Here is a 23,510-nt window from a genome sequence, read left to right as displayed (position 1 = left end):
CTGTCCGTCTGTCCGTCTGTCACACTCAGATCTCGAAAACTAGAAGAGATATGAAAAATATTATTTCATCATTAAATCCGGCTTGAAAAGTTTAGGTGCAACGGCTACTTTTGGTTTTCTAAAAGCAAACCGTTTAATTTATAAAATTAATTATGCAAGCGATTTTTTCATAAAAATACACCAATTCTAAAACAATTACGTAAATGTAAGGGAGGCAATGTTACAATATGCTAACAAAGATGGACAATTTTTGTGTATTTTCAGTATCACTAAGTCAAATATATTTTTAAAATGTACAGGAAATGTTTACAACAAATACAAATAATAGTTAAAGACGTTTTTTCTGGTCAACTAGCTGCTAAAATTAAAAGAAAACATTTCTGTTTGTTTATAAAGGCTAATAATGCACTTTGTATGTAAATATCACGCACATTTTTTTAAATGGACTTTTTATGCAGCGATTTTCGTGCAGTAGCGTAACGTCGCAACATGATCAGGTGCTAAACCAATTCCTTAAACTTTTTTTAAAAATCAGATTTTATTTATTTTTTGTTTAGTGCCCCCATCCGAATAAAAGAAGCCTATTTTTTGTGCGTTTTGTCTGTTGGTCGGTCTGTCCGTCACGATTAGATTTAAAAAACTAGAACTCTAAAAGCTATTGAAAATCTGATTTACCCTTTAATGTTCCTCCCATAACATCTCAATAGTTTTAAGTATCTAAAATTGATTGTTCCGGATTTTTCTGTGCAAAACTAATCAACGCCAACAAATGTTTGTTTGCTCTTCTAACTTATATTACATTCAATTTCCATGCTTAAACGTTGCAAAAACACATTATAAATAATATGTTGTTCCGTTTTTTATGTAAATAGCATATTAATGCTAAATCAAAATCTCTATACTGACTTATATTTCATTAAGTGTAAAAATGTTCCGGATATTGTTTTATAAAACATGAATTATGCCTAATGATTGTTTGAAATCGCATAAGGCTTTTAAAAAAAGTAATTTACTAGAATTGATTACTGAAAATTACTTTTTAGACATTTAATTTTCTTGTAAAACATAACATAGAAGTTTTGTAATCGATAAAGAAAGTTCCGGATTTTGTTTCTTACAAATAGTCGCCAGAAATTTCCGAATTTATTTAAAAATCTACTAACGCCAAATAATTGTTTGAACTCCCTCTTCTAATTAATAAACAAATAATCTTCTCATTTACGAAATAATGTTTTTACGGATTTTTATGAAAAGTATTTTAACTCACTACTCTCTTACAGTACATTTAACTTTCTACCTAAAACATTAAAAAATCTAATTATCGTTAATATTATGTTCCGATTTTTAAGGAAAACAGAATCCAAACACCAAAGTAAGGTATGAAAATCTCTCCACGTGGCTGTAGTACATCTAATTTTTATACGAGACCATCCAAAAAATTTAATTAACGGTATTACATTTATCTGAAATTCTCTTTTTCTTTTACTATTTATACAAACATCCGGAACAATCTATTATATAAACTTTTCAATTGTGTTCATACCTAAAAATTATTGCGATGTTTTGAAACGTAAAATAAAGGTTAATCAATTTTTAATAACTTTTAGTTGTTTTTTTTATATCAAGATAACGGACAGACCGACTGACAGACAAAACGCAAAAACAATGTGGCTTTGATCCTTTTTAAATAATATCTATTAGAACTCAGTGCACCAATGTCTATGAACCCTCGTTAAATATCTCGTGTAAATAAAGACATTTTTTTTTTATGGTACCGGTACTAGCCTATTGTGAGGTAATGGAATTTTTTTTTCTTTGACGTCATATGAATGGACTCTTTAAATGTAATGTTAAAAGAACGCACTCGGTGCACCAATGTCTATTAACCCTCGAAAAAATTGCTTGTATTAATGAAAACATATTTTAGTCTAACTAAGCCGTGTGACGTAGTGTTTTTTTTTTCCTTTGACGTCACATGGAATGAATTCTTTAAATGAAATGCTAAAAGAACGCACTCGGTGCACCAATGTCTATGAACACTCGAGAAATGGCTCGTGTTGATAAAGGTGATTTTTAGTCTAGCTAGGCCTTGTGACGTAGTGGTTTTTTTTCCTTTGACGTCATATGGAAAGAATTCTTTAAATGAAATGCTAAAAGAACGCACTCGGTGCACCAATGTCTATGAACACTCGATAAAAGGCTCGTAATGATGAAGGCGATTTTTATTCTAGCTAGGCCGTGTGACGTAGTGTTTTTTTTCCTTTGACGTCATATGGAATGAATTCTTTAAATGAAATGCTTAAAGAACGCACTCGGTGCACCAAAGTCTATGAACACTCGATAAATGGCTCTTAAAGATGAAGGCGATTTTTAGTCTAGCTAGGCCGTGTGACGTAGTGTTTTTTTTTCCCCTCTGACGTTATATGGAATTAATTCTTCAAATGAAATGAAAAAAGAACTCGGTATAGTAATGTTTATTAAGCCTCGTTATGTGACTCGCGTTTAAAAAAGGAATGATATCTTGATTTAGATCTAATCTAGATTTTTTAAACTAGATCTAGATTTTTATTACAGTATATCTAGATCTGGATTTATATTCTAATTAAAATTATTTTAGAGTCTAGATCTAGAATTTCTAGATCTAGTTTAGACTAAAATAGACTAGATTAAGATGTAGAATTTCAATTTCTAAACTTAAAGTGTAAAAAAAAAGTGTAGATTTTCATTTCCAAACGTTTTGATCAATATTGTAATGTTTTAATATACTAAAACTAATCTACTATTTTTTTATTAAATTTAAATTTAAATTTACGGCAAATGAATCTTTGAAACATTATTACTTTTGACCATCGGATGGCTGCCTGGTCGTGCGGTTTGCGCGCTGGACTGTCGTTCAGATTTATGGATGGCCCAGGGTTCAAACCCTGCCCGCTCCCATCCCCCGTCGTCCTGCGGGAGGTTTGGACTAGGAAGTAATTATCTTCAACTCTGAAGGAACATCCGAAACGTGTAAAACATTTTACATCAAAATTAAATCACCTCTTGAATATTATTTGCGAATATGCAGATCCGACAGGGATCCGACTTCGACGGGGGCCGCCTCTGAGTTTGTGTAACACAAACTCTCTTTGTAATCTTGTTTAATATTGAAGAGGTATTTTTTTTTTTAGCATCAAACCCTTCTAAATGGGGATTTAAACTCAAAACCCCTTTTGGCAATGCTCAAAGCATTTTGATTGAGTAATTTGCTTTTTTTTTTTTTTTTTTTAAATTGAAGATGTATTTTTTAGCTTCAAATCCCGCTGGCGGGGGGTTTAAACTCAAAACCCCTTTCGCTACGCTCATAGATTTTAGAGTAATTTTTTATTTTTTTTTATTGAAGATGTATTTTTTAGCTTCAAACTCCACTGAAGGGGAGTTTAAACTTAAAAAATGAGTCAGAACCCATTTAGCTATGCTCATAATATTTTGAGTGCATAGTTTGATTTTTTTTATATTGAAGAGGGGGTTTATTGTAAATTTTGGAGGGGGTTTTAAAATCAAAATCTTCCTTAATTGTGCTCTTGAAATTTGGGGATTGACGTTTGCATTTTTTTTTGTTTTATTTTATAGAAGAGGACGATTTAACTGCCAAAACTCCTGGTAGGGGGTTTTAAGCTCAAATTTTAAACTCAAAACTCCTTTGGCTACGCTCATAACATTTTGAGTGCATAATTTGATTTTTTTTTTCATATTGAATAGGGGGTTTATCGTAAATTTTGGAGGGGGTTTTAAAATCAAAATCTTCCTTAACTGTGCTCTTGGAATTTGGGGATTGTCGTTTGCATTTTTTTGTTTTGTTTTACAGAAGAGGGGGATTTAACTGCAAAAAACCCTGGTAGGGGGTTTTAAACTCAAAACCCCCTTGGCTGCGCTAGGGGCAAGTGATGGTTTAGTATTAAAATCTCACCTAAAATAAACAAAATTAAAGCAAAAAATCAGTCACTTAAGTCCGTCTCCCCCCCCCCCCCGTGGTGGGGGGATTTCATTTCGGGGGGGTTTGGGGTACGCCCATGGGGTACTACCAGCACATATAGAACTAGAAGGAAATAAGAAGGCTGACACACTCGCCAAGAGTGGGAGAACAATCTCACAATTAAACATTGCACTCTACCCAGAAGAAATGAAGAAACTAATAGTAAATAAAATAAATGATAAATGGACAAGCTCTCATCCGAATCATAAGAAAGAGGATTCCTATTATAAGCTATCCCGACAAGATCAACGTCTAATCTTTCGACTCAGGACAGGACACAACAGAATGAGACAACACATGTTCCGGAAGCTCAAAATTGGAACCAGTGAAATATGCCCATGTGGAGTGTCACCAGAGAATGCTGACCATATCCTTAAAAACTGTTCTCTTTACCAAGAGGCCGTACAAGACAATGGCCCCAAAACACCCCAATAGAAAGAAAACTATATGGAGAGCTCCCTGATTTGGAAACCACTGCGCATTTCATCTCATATATTGGTCTAGTGACAGTCTAGTCATATGAACACTCCAACATACAAATGAGAACGAGGAAGAAGAAGAAGAATATTAAGTGTAATTGTATCAATTAGTTTGGATCAGTCATATAGTTAAATTTTTAATAGATCTAGACTAACATTAATAAATCCGTGTGATTACAAATATTTTTACCAATTGTTTTTGTTCAACGCAATTTCATGCTTTTAGCTTTCCCAACCCACTACGATCCTATCACTTGTCTGGACTAGTTGGGAAGTGAGCTTAGGGAGAAGGAAGGAGTGATCTGGGTGACGGTTACAGAGGTAGCGTTTTAATTGCATTTTTATTTTATAGATAAAAAAAGTTGTCTGACTTTGAACTCGAGAGCTCAGACCTCCTCAAGCTAATACAGTAGACACCATGCCAGCGAAGTGTTTATGAAAAAAGGTTTTATAGTTATCTATTGCACTAGCGGATCCAGAACTTTGAAGTGGGGGGGGGGGGCGATTTTTTTTCCAAACCCTAACCCTAACGCCCAGTAAACCCTAACCCTATGCATAAACGTGCGTACACACACACACATACACACACACATATACATACATACATACATATATATATATATATATATATGTTTATATATATATATATATATTAGAATTATAAAACAGCAGCATTTCTCAACCTTCAGCGAAAAACAAAACAACTGAGGCAGTGCTATAAGGTTCTCTTATATGGTTCTTGCTTTTTTCACTGCAGAAACGCATTCTCCTGACAAGTACAGCTCTTATTTATCAATGGATTTCGGGGCGAGGCCCCGACGCCAAAAGCGTTTTCTTGCATTCTTCACTGTAGAAACGCATTCTCCTGACAAGTACAGCTCTTTATTCATCAATGGATTTCGGGGCGAAGCCCCGACGCCAAAAGCGTTTTCTTGCTTTTTTCACTGCAGAAACTCATTTTCCTGACAAGTACAGCTCTTTATTCATCAATGGATTTCGGGGCGAAGCCCCGACGCCAAAAGCGTTTTCTTGCATTCTTCATTACAGAAGGGCCTTCTCCTGACTTCTATAGCTCATTACTCATCAATGGATTTCGGGGCGAAGCCCCGACGCCAAAAGCGTTTTCTTGCATTCTTCACTGCAGAAACGCAGTCTCCTGACAAGTACAGCTCTTTATTCATCAATGGATTTCGGGGCGAAGCCCCGACGCCAAAAGCGTTTTCTTGCATTCTTCATTGCAGAAGGGCCTTCTCCTGACTTCTACAGCTCATTATTCATCAATGGATTTCGGGGCGAAGCCCCGACGCCAAAAGCGTTTTCTTGCATTCTTCACTGCAGAAACGCAGTCTCCTGACAAGTACAGCTCTTTATTCATCAATGGATTTCGGGGCGAAGCCCCGACGCCAAAAGCGTTTTCTTGCATTCTTCATTGCAGAAGGGCCTTCTCCTGACTTCTACAGCTCATTATTCATCAATGGATTTCGGGGCGAAGCCCCGACGCCATAAGCGTTTTCTTCTTTTTTCACTGCAGAAATGTATTCTCCTGACATCTACAGCTCATTATTCATCAATGGAGTTCGAAGCTCATTATTCATACTATTAGAAAAGGACCTTTTGAATAATGTTGTACTTGAAAATTATTTTAATATGAATTTATAGGCCCTTAATACATTGCAAATAAAACCGATTTGTTCCTTGAAAAGATAAGATACCCGACATATTTAGATTTTGGCTTTGGGGATCGCAGCCGAAAAAAAATATTATTCAATAAATAGTATTCAATAAGATTGGTGTAAATATTGTGAATTATAGTCCCAAATTTATTTAACTAGAAAAATATCAGATTGAGTAAAGGTTGGTAAAAGGCGACTATGAAAACATTATTTGAGTTTATAACTCATCTCAATCATGGCTCTAATACTGAAAAATTTCGTTTGAATTCTAACTTTTCCAATGCAAAGTCTTACTTAAAATAATTATGATAAATTCATGTGAAATTAAATAAACTCTGTCTGGAAATGGGAGGAGCGGTAGAGTGAAAACGATTAATCCTCGCTCTTTTAATAATTTCTGCTAAAGATTGCATTTGGCATTAAAGAATAGGGGTTGGGCGACTCAATATAAGAATTTAATTTATAGTGTATATAAATTATGATGGGGGAAATGCGATTGCATGTATCGCCCCTCCCTCCTGGTACAACCCTTTTTCATTTAAATTTACTAATGATACTATTTGAGATTAGATTGTGGTATGACATAATATACAATGGGTTACATATCAATACGTAGTTTATATTATATAGATATTCAACTAATTTTGTTCACAAACTATGATTCTCCACAAAAATAGGACCGCCCCCCCCCAGCATTCAGAGAGCTAGAGTGGGGAGGGCAATACATGCAATTGCCCCCCCCCCCACTCACCCCACCGAATCGGCCAAAATACCAGAAAGGGAGCGACATAATATAAAATGTATATATTAATTCAACTAATTTTGTTCACAAACTATGATACTCCACAAAAATAGGACCGCCCCCCCCAGCACTCAGGGGGCTATAGTGGGGAGGGCAATACATGCAATTGCCCCCCCCCTCCTTACCCCACCGAATCGGCCAAAATACCAGAAAGGGAGCGACATAATATAAAATGTATATATTAATTCAACTAATTTTGTTCACAAACTATGATTTCTCCATAAAAACGGACCGCCCCCCCCACTCAAAGGTTTTAGGTGGGAAGGGCAGTAGAGGTATTCGCCCCCCCCCCCACCAATCGGCAAACAGGGAATGACATAATATAAAGATTGGTTAAAAAATCAATAACAAGTCAACACAATATAGATATTACATTGATTCTATTAGCAAGCTGTGATTTCTACAAAAAAATTGGACCGCCCCCCCCCACTCGAAAGTGTATGGGGGGGGGCGGGATTGATACCATCCCCCCCTCCTGACCCCACCAATCGGCCAACATACTAGAGGGGGGGGGGCGAAATAATCTAAAAATAGGTTGAAATATAAATAATTAGTATTTATTTTTAACATAAGTAATAAATTCGTATACAAATTGTGTGAATTCTATAATAAAATTCGCCCGTCCCCCCCTCCGGGGGGGGGGGGGGGAGTCGGCCGAGTGGGGGGGGGGGCGATCGCCCCTACCGCCCCCCCCCCTGGATCCGCCAGTGATCTATTGTTAGTTTCAATTCTTTAAACCAAAGCTTAATTCTCTATACAAATTATAAAGGGGACTAATTCAGCATATGCCAGCACATCTGTCACGTACAAATTCTTTCCCTTGTTCAATACTAAACTAAATAATTAATTACCAATACAGGTAGTTAACTAGTATATTACTTTTTTTTACTTGTGCAAAATTTCAACGTCCAAGATTTGGTGTGGGAGAAATGACGTGTAGCCTACACATTTTTTTTACCAAAGAGACAAAGTGAGTTGATATAAGCTTCGTAATAACAAACAAACAAACAAACAAAAAAAAAAGCATGCATGTGTCTTTGAGGGCTCTGTATGTCTGTCTTGAGACTGCTCTGCATATATTGATCCTGCTGTAAAGGCTCTACATGTACATTTCTAGAGTCTGCTCTATATGTGTTTGTATTGATAGTTTAACGACGTTTTTTGCCTCACTTCCATTTGTCAGGTCATATTTATTGCAGTTCCTAACCCTTTACATTTAAAGACAATTTTATTTCTCTGCTAAAATGTCATTAGGACCGTAATCATTAGGTAATTTTTAACTTTTTTTTGGATGGTTCCTCACTTTAAACTTTTTGGGTGATTACCTGGTATTTTGTATTCAGTTTGTATTTGTCCAGTTCTTACCAAAACTGTTAAAGCATGTACTGTCAGTTTTCAATTTTCTTCAGTGATACTGCCGCTTATTAAAATATAAATTCAACGGTCTTTGCCCTCTCTCAGCTTTTCTTCAGTGATACTGCCGCTTATTAAAATATAAATTCAAGAGTCCAGGTCCTCTCTCAGCTTTTCTTCAGTACTTCATGTCTTCCAAGAACATTTAGTTTATTGATTACCGTGTACTGTAGCCTACATTCTTTTTTACAGCAAAATAGTAATTCAAAGATTATATCTATTTAGATAAGTTCTCTGGTTCATTGACTTAAAACAACAACAACAACAAAAACAACAGAGCAATATATGGCTTTATTTGTTAAGGCTAAAATTATTGCATCATAAAACCTTCGGAATCGAATAGAATTCCATTATTATCATTATTGCATCGAAAATCTATATTAAAGGGTCATAATAATTCTGTTGAGATGGAACACTAATTATTTACATTATTATGTCCCCTGGAATCTAGTTCAAACTAAAAAGGGTGGTAGCCAGTAGTAGGAAGCTAACTGAATCTGATTTATTGTGATAAAAGATAGTCTCTACTACTCTCTAGGATAATAAAATACAAAGATAGTACGATGAGATCACCAGGCTTATCAGCACATGGTTTTAACGATAAGCTTCTTCTTATCAATAGACAAGACATAAAGCTGTCATAATGGCATCCAATGCTAGAAACCAGAAGGTGTTAATCTGGAGTATTTATTTATTGTCCGTAGGTTTCAAGTGTATTATTATAATTATCAAAAGATGGCTACGAAGAAAGACTTTTGTTTTGAGTGTGTCGTAAGCAGAATTCTCAAACTGTCAGTCTTTTTAAGACCTCGAAAATTCTTTTGATAACCTGACCAACGAGGATAAAGAATGCCATTGACCTTCTAAATTGTAGACAAAAATAAGGTTCTTGAAATTCTAAAATTTATTATTATATTTAGAAATGTATTGAATAACGTGAAATACTTTACTTCTTTTGTCATCCAGCGATCTGAGGGCTTTGTATTTGTGAGACCTATGCGGGCCTGAAATGATCGTCTGCACACTGGGCATGCTATTCCAGTTGGAGCTTGTGTAAGTTGATTGATTTTCTTCTTTGGCGCTTTTCTTTAGCCAAGGCCGTTTACTTCTCCTCAGCGGCGCCATGATGCTCTATTACAGTGATGCCCAATCTAATTCTGGCTGCGGGCCATTTTCATTTCCGACACTCGTGTCGTGGGCCACATGACCGAAAAGGTACAAAAAAGTAATAAAATTGACCTTAAACAATTGACCCTAGTCATGGGCAAAGCCAGGATTTTTTTCAGGGGGAGGGTTGGGGGTCCCGCATATATATGTATGTATGTATGTATGTATGTATGTATGTATGTATGTATGTATGTATGTATGTATGTATGTATGTATGTATGTATGTGTGTATGTGTGTGTACACACATAATTAATCTTTATTACATTCTGACCCTTTATTCTTTCGGAAGACGTTTATTGTACCCTAGAATAGAATCTGGAGTGGTGACAGAATCCAGCTCATGACGTTGTGAAGTCTCATCGATGCACGTGGGGATCGATCGGTGGCGTTGGACTTGCCTCTTGAGCTTGACGAAACCACCCACTTTGCATTCAGTATGTGTCGCCTTCTTCTTCTCTTCCAGTTGGCCTTCACCTGGTTGCATTGACGTCGTGGTTGCATCGCGATCCACCTTGAACCCAGCAAACGTCGCTTTCTTCTATTTAACAAGTTTGATTTTATCACTAACTTTACTTCTGATTCCATCAGTTCCATAAGCTCGTTTTGAATCCTATGTCCAAAGTAATGGTCGTGATCCTCGGCGTTGTTAATAAGTCGAAGATAGTTGGGTCGTATTAGGCCAGCATCTTAACCAAGCCTAAAATAAACCCTTGTTTGGCGCATGAAGTTTAACACTAAGCTTGTTAAGACTGCGCACCAATGCAGTTTTTTTTTCTTTTGTAATTCGTTCTAGCATCATGTTATCCATTGTGCTACCATTGGACATTCTCAGAGCTAAATCCAACCCGCTTGGACACACACTTAACGTGATATTCGCAAAAACATCGTATTGCCGAAGTTTATTACCAAGATGCTTCCAGTGGCAGAAGCCTTTGTTTGCTAATTGGCCTCCAGTAACTATGGTGACAAACAATTTACAAGAAAAACACAACTCTGTCTTTTGGTCTTTGGCAGAAGAAGAAAGTGTGAAATAGCAGTTCATTGACTTTCACGGAAGGGATTTAAAAAAAAATGCCAAAAATACTCCCGCGTTTTTATTTGTATAGCCTCTTAGACTCGGCAAGTCCTAAGATGTTGTCTTTATCGAAACAGAACGGTACTTCGAAACCAACAAATATCACGTTAAGAGCTTACATAGTAATTGAAATCAAACTAAATCACGTGGTATCAAATATCCTTGTTTATGAGAACTAAATTTATTTTCGAAGCTGACAACGATCGCGGGACCCCCCTTCAGGCGCGGGGCCTGGGGCGGTTGCCCCACTTGCGCCCCCCCCCCCCCCCATCTAAGGCCGCTACTGCTAACAGATTATTGCGCTACACACACCTCTGAAAATGAGTGAAGGTTCAGAATACAGGACAAAACACTTTGCGCAGGAACTCCGCTTAAGGCACCGCTGGGGGGGGGGGGCTCACAGCACTTCCCCAGACACCCTAGCTGGCAATTTAATTGTAACATGATTAAGTAATTCCGAAAATGTATAACTGTTAAAACAGAGTTTTAAGTAGTGATTTGAGCGTGATTTATTTTCACAAAAGATATTCATTCATTACTTGTCAAATTTCTTAAAAAATCGTTCGAGCTTTTCCTCAACTTTTTCAGTCCACAAACACCCACCTTGAATATTATTCGAAATTCTATTCACATCTTTAGGCCTATCATTAAATTTGTGCTGGGTGTAATGATTTTTCAAGTGGTTGTATCAGAAACGAGAACTCCTGTAGCAAAAATAATGACAGTGTTTTACTCTTAATAGTAGGAGGGAAAATATTGCTAAATTCAATAGATCCAATATAGGGGTTAGCACTCTAAACAAATCTGTCATTTTTCATTTGAAAGAATACATTTTACAATAATTTATTTCTCCAAGACTGAATGGTTCAGTTTTTATATATTGGCTTATACACTTTTTTTTTCTTTTGCTTGAAAATCTTTTGTTAGATTCACGGACCTATATAAACTGAGGTTACAAGCAGGAAGTCAATTAAAGCGGAAATATGAAAAAAAAAAATCAAACTACAACGCAATAGCTTAGCTTTGGATTAAAAGCCAATGGCTCCCGGGGCGAGACAAATAATAAAGTAGGTCGGCTTCATGACACTGTGCAATCAGAACTCATCCTGCGGCGGGAAGGGGGATAAGTCCACCGGCGCCATTCCAGTAAGTGACCAGAAGTGCTTTCGTCAGATCACGTCAGTATCCGAGACTAGAGCTAAAGGAAGGGACTCGGATGAATCTGACCAACTTAATTGCATGGTTATGTGTAGCAGAAAGAGCTTTGTGGTGAGGGACCTTAGTACGGAACAATCTATAATAACGCAGGGTAGAATCGGACACTGTCCCTTATGTACATAGGCACAGTGAAATAGCTAGGAATTAGCCATCATTTGTGGGCCCGGAGAGGTTGAGCTCTTTTGGGGCCCCTGCATTTTGGCGTAATATTTAATATTTAATGTAAAAAAACAGTATTTGGGGGGCCCCCTCAAGTTGGGGCCCTGAGTTTTTTTTTTCATATTCTCCCCTCCCTCTCCCCATCCTAGCTACGCCTCTGCATAGGCAAATGGAGAGTAGGCTTAACTGCAGCAGATGATAAAATAACTTGATTGTGCGTTTTGCTGTAGCAGATAGAACCGATGACTTACGAATTTTAAATTAAATCATTTTTTCCTCATTTGACAGTGTTTTTCATGTTTTGTTCTGTCCCACAATCTTCTTGAAGACAATAGATTAATAATAAAAAAAGAACGAGTGCTAACCTTCTTGACTTTCGTTTAAAAAAAAATAGTGCTACTTTTCTAGCGCTTTAAGGCCATATTAGTCGCCAGCTTAACGAACATAGAAAGAGCAACTGGTAGCAGGCGGCTGCCGAACGTGACAGCAGATCTCTAACAAAGGCCGCGGGATACACATTTGAAATCTACAGACAGGATAAAAGTGAAACTAAAACCGACCACCGGCATAAAACACTTATATCTACGTTAGTTTTGACAAAATATGTAGGTTACAGGTAGGACTAAAATAAATATTGAAATTTTGATCTCTTCTTTAATCTTTAGACAAGAAGACAATTCTTATTACTGTTTTTTATTTTACAATACCTCTATTCAAGTCAGAACTTCATGGAACTTGGAACAAGCCTCAAGCCAGTCAGGCAGTGGGGTCTGTGTCACCCGGTGCGGTAAGCTCAGGGTGTCACCCCACCTCCCAAGGAAAAAATAATCTCCCCCTTAAATGAACAAACAATTATTGTTTATTTTGTTTCTTTACGTTGAACAATAAAACTGTATGTTAATTCACTAATGGTTACACCCGGAAAAGGTATTTGATTCTATGTCAAAGTTTTTTGTTGACATTTTTATAAAAAGTGATGACATAAATTTAAAATGTACAATAATTGATTTGAAGAACACTGAGATGAGCATTTTTATTAGAGATTCTTTAAGAGCTCCTTACGGGCAAAGGTTTTAAATTATACTAAAGTTTTTCAGCTGCTTCTGAAAAGGCAAATCAAACTCTGAACAAGTTTACGTCCAGCGAAGCCTGGAATCCCTACAAAGGATGTTGATCAGTTTTGTGGATTAAAAAAAAAATTGATAACGTCCATTGGGATCACTCTGGAAAATAGCAAGAGAATAAGGCCATCTCGCAACAATTTGTCCAGATTCAGCTGATCTAAAAAATGTCTCTAACAATTTTTCTAGAAATGTAACGGTTGATGTATTTAGCAGATAAAAGAATTACTAGCTCGTTGGCCACATGGGGAAAACTCTAGTATGACCGTTATAATTTTTCAAAATAAAAAAAAAATAAATGTAAATTTGGCTTGAGTACTAGTCTTAGCTTACTAGCTTAGATCTAGAGCCTATATTGGTTTTGAAAGGACTATCGCGTTCTGGAAAGGACTATCGCGTTCGGGAATTTCCAAATGTAAAGCCTTATTGATTCAAGAATTTAATAAATTAACGTTCAGAAAATTTGCGCATCGTCTTCATTGTGAGAGATCTTTACCACTTAAATTTAAGGATATTTTATTAATACCTAGAACAATCTTTTTACTGTACATGATCTCATAAAGTATATTGGAGACCAACAAGGGAGATTAATCCAATCATGGAAGAGGCTTCGGGAGTCAACCCTGAGGAAAAATCAGGAGCCGGCGGTTTGCAGCAACCAGTGTTACACCCTGGCAGAACCCTGAGTTCAAACTGTGTCGGAACTCGCCGTTCTTTGGATACATCAGCTGCAAGCAGATTGGGGGGGGGGGGGAACTGATGTGTGGGCAACATTGCTCCGACCACAACTAATGAAAATGCATTCATCTCGTTATCCATGAGATAATCCATAATTGCTTCACGACGGAAAGAGGCCATATATGTATATGGCTCCTTTTGTCTCGAAAGGCAATGGATGCGCCCAAATGAGTCACTGGTTTTGGCTTAATCTTGAGACGGGGCAGAATCTGGTGTGGCTAATCAAGCCAATTCTAGAACGGCAGACTTTGCCACAATTTGTACATGTGTATGCCTCTGATTTAGGGCTAGCAGACAGGGCAGCTTTCTTTTTATCCCTCTTGATTAAAGCCGCTTCAATTCTTTTGTTCTCAGCAAGGGTTGTCCCAGCACACACAGTCTGTCTCCATGCACTCCGGTCTTTGGCTATGTTTTCCCACATACTTTCGCTGATGCCTGAGGCTCTCATGTCTCGCTTGCAGACATCTCTATATGTTAGTCTTGGGCGGCCCTTGGGTCTGACTCCTTCCACAAGCTTAGCATATAAGATATCTTTCGGGATTCTGCCATCTGGCATGCGGGTGACATGTCCGAGCCAGCGTAATCTTCTTTGTGTCAGGAGAGCATACATGCTGTTCATATTGGCCAATCTTAAAACTTCCTGATTGGAGACATGGTCCCTCCAAGAGATGCCCATTATGCGTCTCAGGCAGCGCAAGTGAAAACTATTCAATCTGTGCTCTTAGTACATGTATGTTGACCAGCTCTCACTGCCATAAAGGAGAGTGCTCACAACACAGGCGTTGTAGACTAGGATTTTGGTCGCTGTGGTCAATTTACCATTTTCCCAGACGCGCTTGGAGAGTTTTGCCAATGCTGTGGTAGCTTTTCCTATCCTTTTTGTCAGCTCGATGTCTAAGTCTAGGTTACTGACAATTGTTGAACCCAAGTAGGTAAATTCCTGCACCACTGAAAGGGTGTGGTTCCCAATTTGTATTATAGGTATTTCTGCGACGTCTTGTGCCAGGATTTCGGTCTTGGAGAGACTTATAGTAAGGCTAAACTCTTGACAAGCAGCTGCTAAGGCGTTCACTAGCTTCTGTAGACCTCCTTGTGAGTGAGATACGAGTGCCGCGTCATCGGCAAACAGCAGCTCCCTTATCAAGATACGACGCCTTTTCGTTTTGGCTTTAAGACGTGCCAGGTTAAAGAGCCTTTCATCGGATCTGCTATGGATGTATATTCCCTCTTCCAGGGATTCAAAAGCACTGGATAGTACGACTGAGAAGAAGATGCCAAATAGTGTAGGGGCCAGTACACATCCTTGTTTGACACCGCTCTTAATGGAGAATGGCCTGGAGGAAGAACTTTCAAACTGAACGGTGCCCTGCATATTTTCGTGAAAAGCTGACACTAGTTTTCTTAACTTATTTGGGCAGCCCAAAGAGTAGCGAGACAATGTGCTAACAAATACTGGCAGGAGCTATGCGAAGATATTCAATCTTGTGCCGACTGTGGTAACATAAGAGGACTATATGAAGGCATGAGAAAAGCCTTTGGACCTCACACCAGCAAGTGTGCTCCGCTCAAGTCAAAAGATGGCTCAATCATCAGCGATCGTGCGCTGCAAATGGAACGATGGGTTGAACACTATGCAGAACTCTACCAGATTGAAAACGCCATCTCACCAAATGCTGTTTCCAACTTCCCATCACTTCCAGTTTTGACGGAATTAGACGAAACGCCCTCAGTAAAGGAGCTGAGCATTGCCATTGACATGCTTGCACATGGGAAAACACCCGGAGGAGATGGCATTCCTGCTGAAGTAATTCAGGCTGGAAAACATGCCCTAATCAAACCACTCCATGAACTGCTAAGCTTGTGCTGGGAACAAGGAATGGTCCCCCAGGAATTGAAAGACTCCAACATTGTTACAATTTATAAAAATAAAGGCGACCGCTCTGATTGTAACAATTACAGAGGCATCTCACTGCTTAGCATAGTCGGAAAGGCTTTTGCTAGAGTATTACTAAAGCGATTACAGATCCTGGCAGATCGTGTTTATCCAGAGTCGCAGTGTGGCTTTAGGGCAGGTAGATCTACAACAGATATGATTTTCTCTCTTCGGCAGCTACAGGAGAAGAGCAGAGAACAAAAGCAGCCCCTCTTCATAGCATTTATTGATTTGACCAAGGCCTTTGACCTTGTTAGCAGAAGCGGTCTGTTTGCTGTACTAGAGAGAATATATATATATATATATATATATATATATATATATATATATATATATATATATATATATATGCCTATATAACCTAGCAGTTGAATGTCACTCATCTAATTAGGACATGCCACATTTCTAGAACACATGTCACAACGTTGTCTAATAAATTGCACTTTGGATACAGGCGAAATGTTTTTGCTTGAAGCAGGAATTAAATTTGAAAGAAAATTGCATTCTGTTTACAAAAGACAGTTTGTGTGGAAACACAAACTCAAAATCGGCCCCCGAAGTGGTCCACCCAGGCAGGCTTCAATATTTTCAGAAAGAACATCCGAAAGAAATTATATGAAAGACAAATGAGAGATAAGAATGGAGAAAGAAGGTTAACAGATCTTGTGTAGTGCCCCAACGGTCCCGCAGATCAAAGGATAGGTGAAAGTGAATGTAAAGTTAGATGTGAACCTGGCCTAACTAGTTCCCCTTTCAGACCTTGTGGTCTATAGGGCAGATGATGTAAAGTTCATCTGTTTTTGTGGCCTACGGTTAACGAGGGTGTCATGTAGCCAACGACACAACCACCAACCGCCTTTACTTTTCCCCAACTAATGTCAGGTACCCATTAGATCTGAGGCGCCCAAAGATGAAAATCCCAGTCTTCACCAGGATACGAACCCGAGACTCCCGGTTCGGAAGCCAAGCACTTTGCCGCTCAGCCACCGCGCCTCCCCTGGCGTAACTGATGTGTTATAATTGATGTAATTGTTTTGAAAAAGATCAATCTCTCCTTCATTAAAGTGTTTAAAAAATTTAGGAAAATGCAATTTACAAGATTACTATTCTTTTTAAATTAGGTCTAAATTATGGGTGACCGGTCACTTCATCCCCGGTCACTTCATCCCCGGTCACTTCATCCCCGGTCATTTCATCCCCGGTCACTTCATCCCCGGTTACTTCATCCCCGGTCATTTCATCCCCTGGTCACTTCATCCCCCGGTCACTTCATCCCCCGGTCATTTCATCCCCTGGTCACTTCATCCCCCGGTCACTTCATCCCCTGGTCATTTCATCCCCTGGTCACTTCATCCCCCGGTCACTTCATCCCCTGATATTTTCATCATCTGATAATTTTATCTAACAAATTGTAATTTTAAAAAGCATTAAATGAGCAATATTTAATGTATTCCTTTTTTATTTAAATGACAGAGAGAGAGAAAGAGATAGATAGAGAGAGAGAGAGAGAGAGAGAATCACACCCTAAATATACATGCAAGATTATTTCCAATAAGCACACAAACAATTAATTTTAAGGCTATAGGAACCTCATCATGACGGGTATGTTCACATAACTAGAGGCCCCCCACCAGTTTCGATATCTAAAGTGAATATCAATAAACAAAATACATACTTACATATACATGTAGAAATGAAATATCGATAGAAATAAAGTCTTATAACACAATTTGTAACTTTAATGTTTATAAGGAAGACCGCCTTTATTAGAAAAAAATAAAACCTTACAACAAGGCTAAAAATGACTCGCCCATTTTCAAGAAAGAGCGATTGAAAAATCAAATAAAGTGAAACATGGTCGTACTTTCACCACAGCTTGGCCTTTGATGATAAGTTATCAGCGGCACGGTCATAATTATTGTAATCGCACTTCTATCTCTCAAAAGATTTCCACTACTTGCACCACACATTGGCCTTTGATGATAAGTTATCAGCGGCACGGTCATAATTATTGTAATCGCACTTCTATCTCTCAAAAGATTTCCACTACTTGCACCACACATTGGCCTTTGATGATAAGTTATCAGCGGCACGGTCATAAATATTGTAATAGCACTTCTATCTCTCAAAAGATTTCCACTACTTGCACCACACATTGGCCTTTGATGATAAGTTATCAGCGGCACGGTCATAATTATTCTATTCGCACTTCTATCTATCAAAAGATCCCCACTACTTGCACTACACCTTGGCCTTTAATCATTACGTTATAGATAAGTACACATCCAGATTTACCATTTAATATTAGATTTCTCATTAAGAATACAAAGTGGAAGAGGAAACACTATAAACGTATTAGTAATATGTCATAAAATGTAAAAAAGAAAGCATTCTACATAATCATATTTATATATAAAATATTTAATTGGGGATGAAATGACCGGGGGATGAAGTGACCGGGGGATGAAGTGACCAGGGGATGAAATGACCAGGGGATGAAATGACCGGGGATGAAGTGACCGGGGATGAAGTGACCGGGAACCAAATTATGATGCATACTAATTTGCTTTTTCTCTTTAAAAAACTGCTTGCATACCTGATTTTAAAAATTAGATTTTTCGTTTTCAGAAAAAAAAAAGTAGCCGTTGCATCAAAACTTTGAATGGTCTAAATTATTGTGATGTCGGATTTTCACTATCTTTTCTAGTTTACGAGATCTAAACGGGACGGACGGACAGACGGAGAGACATTTCACACAAAACTAATAGCGTCTTTTCCCCTTTTGGGGGCCGCTAAAAATGATGAATTACTTTGACCTACATTTCAGAAAGAGTTTACTGTCCCACATGGTAACCGAAACTTAGCGCCCAATCCCCGCCCACACAAAAATTAGAATTTTCTTAACCCAGTGTTCCTCAAACTATGGTACAACAACCCTAGAAGAAGGCGGGGGATAGGTATTTCAATATTTGCGGGTTAGGGTTAGGACTTAAAAGAGGTAGAACAAAAAAATGCAAATTCTTCTGTAAGGAAAAGCCGCTATTGTTTCTTTCTTGTTATTCGTGTTGTAAAAGTAAAGTTCCTCTTTCAGATCTTGACATCTATAGGGCAGATGGTGCAAAGGTCATTTCTGTGGCCAATGGTTAACGAGGGTGTTATATGACCAGCACAACGACAACCGCCTTTACTTTTCCCCAACTAATGTCAGGTACTAGGTGGACTCAGCGTCGCCCAGATATCCCGAAATAAAAAAATCTAGTCTTCACCAGAGTTAAGCCTACGCCCCTCCGATTGATTAACTAATTGTTTAACTAATTGATTAACTAATTGTTTAAATAATTGATTAATTTTTTTGATTGATAAATATGTTTCAACTTGATACGAGAGTGGGAGAAAAAACCAAACCTTGACCAGACAGACTGACGGCGTGAGTTGATATAAGTTTTGTAAGGGGGCGCAATCACTACTAACGATGTCCTCGATGCCCTAATATTAAAAAATTATTGCTGATTAGCAAAAAAAAATAATACATAAATAAATAAAAAAAATCTATTTTTAAAAAGATAGGCCTATTACAAAAGAATTTTACTTGCTTTCTTGTAGGCAAATCTATGAATAATTCTATTGAGATTTTGTTTCCACCACCTTTATTTCGATGGACGAATGAGCAAATTAACAAAGTGCAGCAAGAAGTTGCTTTTTGTATGCTCACAAGTATAGACCATTTTTAAACCAAAATTTGAAAAAGTTTGTTTAATTCAGAAATATTTAAAACATGAGAGAACACTATGCCACAAAAACAACAATCTTTATAAACGAATTCCTAGAATTACTATATTTTTCATAGTAAACTTAGCCACTGTTTCAAATACGAGATTGGTGTTTATCGAGACTATTTAACTATTGTTCGATTGTGCATGAACTACAAGAAATCGCCTATGTATTTATTAGAAACATACTCAGTTATTTTATATGGTTTTACTTTTATATCGATTGTGGGTCTTGGGAATGCACTTAAAAAGACAAGGTTTACCCAGAGGGTACTAGCAATAACAATTCTTGAGAAATGTTAGGCTTGAATAAGCGAATGAAATGTCTGACGCAAACGAACTTTAATTGAAATACACTTTACAAATAGCGTCAAACAGTTTATCTCTTTAAAGTACATGTTTTTTTTCAAAACATCCGGTATTGACGCTAGATTTCCGGGAGTTTCCGTTTACCAAAATAGATCACTCTATTTATCAAGAATTATCTGATTGTCGAGTTTTTTTTTTTTTTTTTTTTGCAATAGTAGAGATTCTAATGTTATCAGCGTGCAACAAAACATGGCGGATTGATACATCATAAATGTTTGTAAATGATGAAACACGCTCATATAGAAAATTAACCGAATACCTCAGAATTGACAACCAAAGAATGAAAATTCATTTTTTTTACTTGAATTAAATCAATATTCAACCAATAAAATATAAAAAAAAAATACTTAAAAACAACAACTTATATTAAATGTAATTGTATCAATTATTTTGACTCAATCATGCAATTTGTCCGATTGGGACTTTTTTTTTTACCAACTGTTTTTGTTTAGCGCAATTTCGTGATTTTAGTATGCTCTATGTGCAACAGTCCAATTACTTTTGTGGGCCACCCACCAGTTGGCCAGAGGGCGAAGAGGGATTCTCTGGGAGAAGGGTTCCGTGCTGGCTTTTCAAAAGCAATTAAAAAACAAAGCGAAACAAAAACAAAATACTTATATAAATATAATAAATGTAGTTGCATCAATTAGTTTGGATCAGTCATGTAATTTGTAATAGATATAGACTAACAATAAAAAAGATAATTTTCTTGGTTCAATCAAATGGAAATTCAGTTTGACCACAATTGACAATCTCAGCTGAACTACTGTACACTAACAATGTAGATGCAAATACGAACAACATTCACACACGAAACACATGCACACAGTCACAACCAGCGCTTTATGAACTGAACTTTCATGAACTTCTCGATAACGACAAATGTCCTTGTAACACTCTGACCGAAAGTGGGATAAAGGAGTTTTAAAATCTTTCTGTGCGATTAGAAATATTTTTACCAATTGGTTTTGTTAAGCGCAATTTCATAATGTTAGTTTCTCAATAATCTATGACCCTATTAAATGTAAAAAAATAATAATTTTGTAAAACTAAAAACAGAACATGACCTATGAAAACAGAAAATGCTTTTCCTCCCCTTTCTCCCACGATTATTCCCCCTTCCCCCAACCTATAAGTTTTTGTGTACCAGTCTCCACTAGGGTTTGAACTCGAGATCTGCAATCCAGATCTCAGGACACTTCCCCCACCCCCCTTTTTTGTGGTCGCAGTTATGTATTCGACTGTCCTAACTTCAGGAAATTTAACTTCCTTTACAAGAAATGAACACGACATTCATGAAGTAATTAGAATCACAATTTATTTCTTGTGTGGTCATAATTGTCACATTTACACACACACACTCAACAACACACACACACAGACACAGACACGTAGAGAATGCTACACTCAGATAAACGCACAAATACGTGATATTAAGGACAGACAGGAAGCATAAAAACGAGTTCAGGTTGTGATTCTACGCTGATCTAGTTTCTAGTTCAAACTCGATACGTGCCCTTGCTCGCCTGGAAACCTTGAAAACAAACGTCATGCCACGAAGTTCATTTTATTTAGTTGTTTATTTCTTTCATCAATGCGCTGTTTAGATTGTTTCTTTGATAATTATTATAAAAACAATACCATCTACCGGAAGGCAGTGCTCTGCAAGTCGTTCACTCATAAGATATGTATGTATGTGACAGGAAGATATGGATGTATGTAATCGTGATAGGAAGATATGTATGTATGTTATCGTGACAGGAAGATATGTATGTATGTAATCGTGACAGGAAGATATGTATGTAAGAGTGACAGGAAGATATGGATGTATGTAATCGTGATAGGAAGATATGTATGTATGTTATCGTGACAGGAAGATATGTATGTATGTAATCGTGACAGGAAGATATGTATGTATGTAATCGTGACAGGAAGATATGTATGTAAGAGTGACAGGAAGATATGTATGTATGTAATCGTGACAAGAAGATATGTATGTATGTAATCGTGACAGGAAGAAATGTATGCATGTGATCGTGACAGGAAGATATGGATGTATGTAATCGTGACAAGAAGATATGTATGTAAGCTATCGTTACATGTCGTCCACTCCTAAGATAATGTATGTAAACTGACAGGTCTTATACTTCTAAGATATGTGTGCGAACGTGACAGGAATAAATGTATATATGTAAACATGACAGGAAGATATATATGTATTTAATCGAGATAGTTCGTTTACCCCTAAGGTATGCATGTATATAAACAAGACAGAAATATATATATATATTATTGAATGTAAACGTGACTGGAAGAATTGTATGTAATCTCGACATATTTCCTTCACATTTGATATTAACAGCTTGGAGAAAAAATCCAAGGATAGAGCCACTTATAGAGATAGCATAAAGAAGCATCAAGGAACACATCAGATGTAGGAAAAAAGGCTGAAAAATGAGCATCGTTTGGTGATTTAAAATGATCAACTTAAGACCTTCCTTCTCAAAGAGATCGTCTCTCTAGACTTCATTAAGTAGTTTTTCTTTTTTAAATGAACTTATCATTTTTAAAAAGACACTTTTGTTAGCAAGATTATTTAACATAATCAACAAAAGGCTTTCTAATGACAACCCAATAATCTTTTGTAACCTGGCAGAGAAATATGAAAAGCCTCATAAAGATATCAACTTAGGCTGATTAACAGGTTTAGGCAAGCTTACACTAGCGGCTACGAAGGCGACCCCAACGAAGTTTGCACTTGAGCCTTCATGTATTGGCAGACTTATTTAAAAAAGAAACTACAACATATGGAAGAGGGTTACTTCCCAGAATGAAGTCATGACGAGTGCTCACAATATACATGATGTGGTGAAGACGACAGATCACGTGATGTGATGCAGATGACAGATGGTGTGATGTAGTGAAGACAATAGATGGTGTGATGTAGTGAAGACAATAGATGGTGTGATGTAGTGAAGACAATAGATGGTGTGATGTAGTGAAGACAACAGATGGTGTGAAGTAGTGAAGACAATAGATGGTGTGATGTAGTGAAGACAATAGATGGTATGATGTAGTGAAGACAATAGATGGTGTGATGTAGTGAAGACAATAGATGGTATGATGTAGTGAAGACAATAGATGGTGTGATGTAGTGAAGACAACAGATGGTGTGATGTAGTGAAGACAATAGATGGTGTGATGTAGTGAAGACAATAGATGGTGTGATGTAGTGAAGAAAATAGATGGTGTGATGTAGTAAAGACAACAGATGGTGTGATGTAGTGAAGACAATAGATGGTGTGATGTAGTGAAGACAACAGATGGTGTGATGTAGTGTAGCTTTATATAAAGATTAAAACTGCCGACCAATGGTGCTATGGTGTAGTGCAGACAAGGAACCTGTTCGAAAGCTACATTATCAATGATGGCAGCTAGTTGTTTGGACAAAAACATATTTCTGAACTTTTGCAGAAAGGGGAGGGATGATTGAAAAATGAGAGTTATGAAACAGGAAGGGAGTTGCTACTTTATAATAATGACAAGTTTCCAGAAATTCACTGATTGATTGATCGTA

At 37.3% G+C, this 23,510-nt stretch overlaps 1 protein-coding gene across 2 annotated transcripts in view; it reads right to left on the bottom strand.

The window, feature by feature from the left end:
• The window catches only part of LOC106054643 (tumor necrosis factor receptor superfamily member 16-like), a 53,599-nt gene that overhangs the window by 4,023 nt on the left and 26,066 nt on the right, over positions 1-23,510 (bottom strand). Inside the window, exon 8 of one of the 2 annotated variants that reach the window (XR_008779258.1) lies at positions 11,229-11,329. The exons of the other annotated variant lie outside the window; for it this stretch is intronic. The gene's annotated coding sequence lies outside the window, so the exon portion shown is untranslated. The remainder of the gene's footprint in view (positions 1-11,228; positions 11,330-23,510) is intronic. 2 annotated transcript variants of the gene reach the window in all.

This window comes from Biomphalaria glabrata, chromosome 8 (assembly GCF_947242115.1).
Source record: "Biomphalaria glabrata chromosome 8, xgBioGlab47.1, whole genome shotgun sequence".
Taxonomy (NCBI): Eukaryota; Metazoa; Mollusca; class Gastropoda; family Planorbidae; genus Biomphalaria; species Biomphalaria glabrata.
This window is presented reverse-complemented; position numbering and strand designations above follow the sequence as displayed.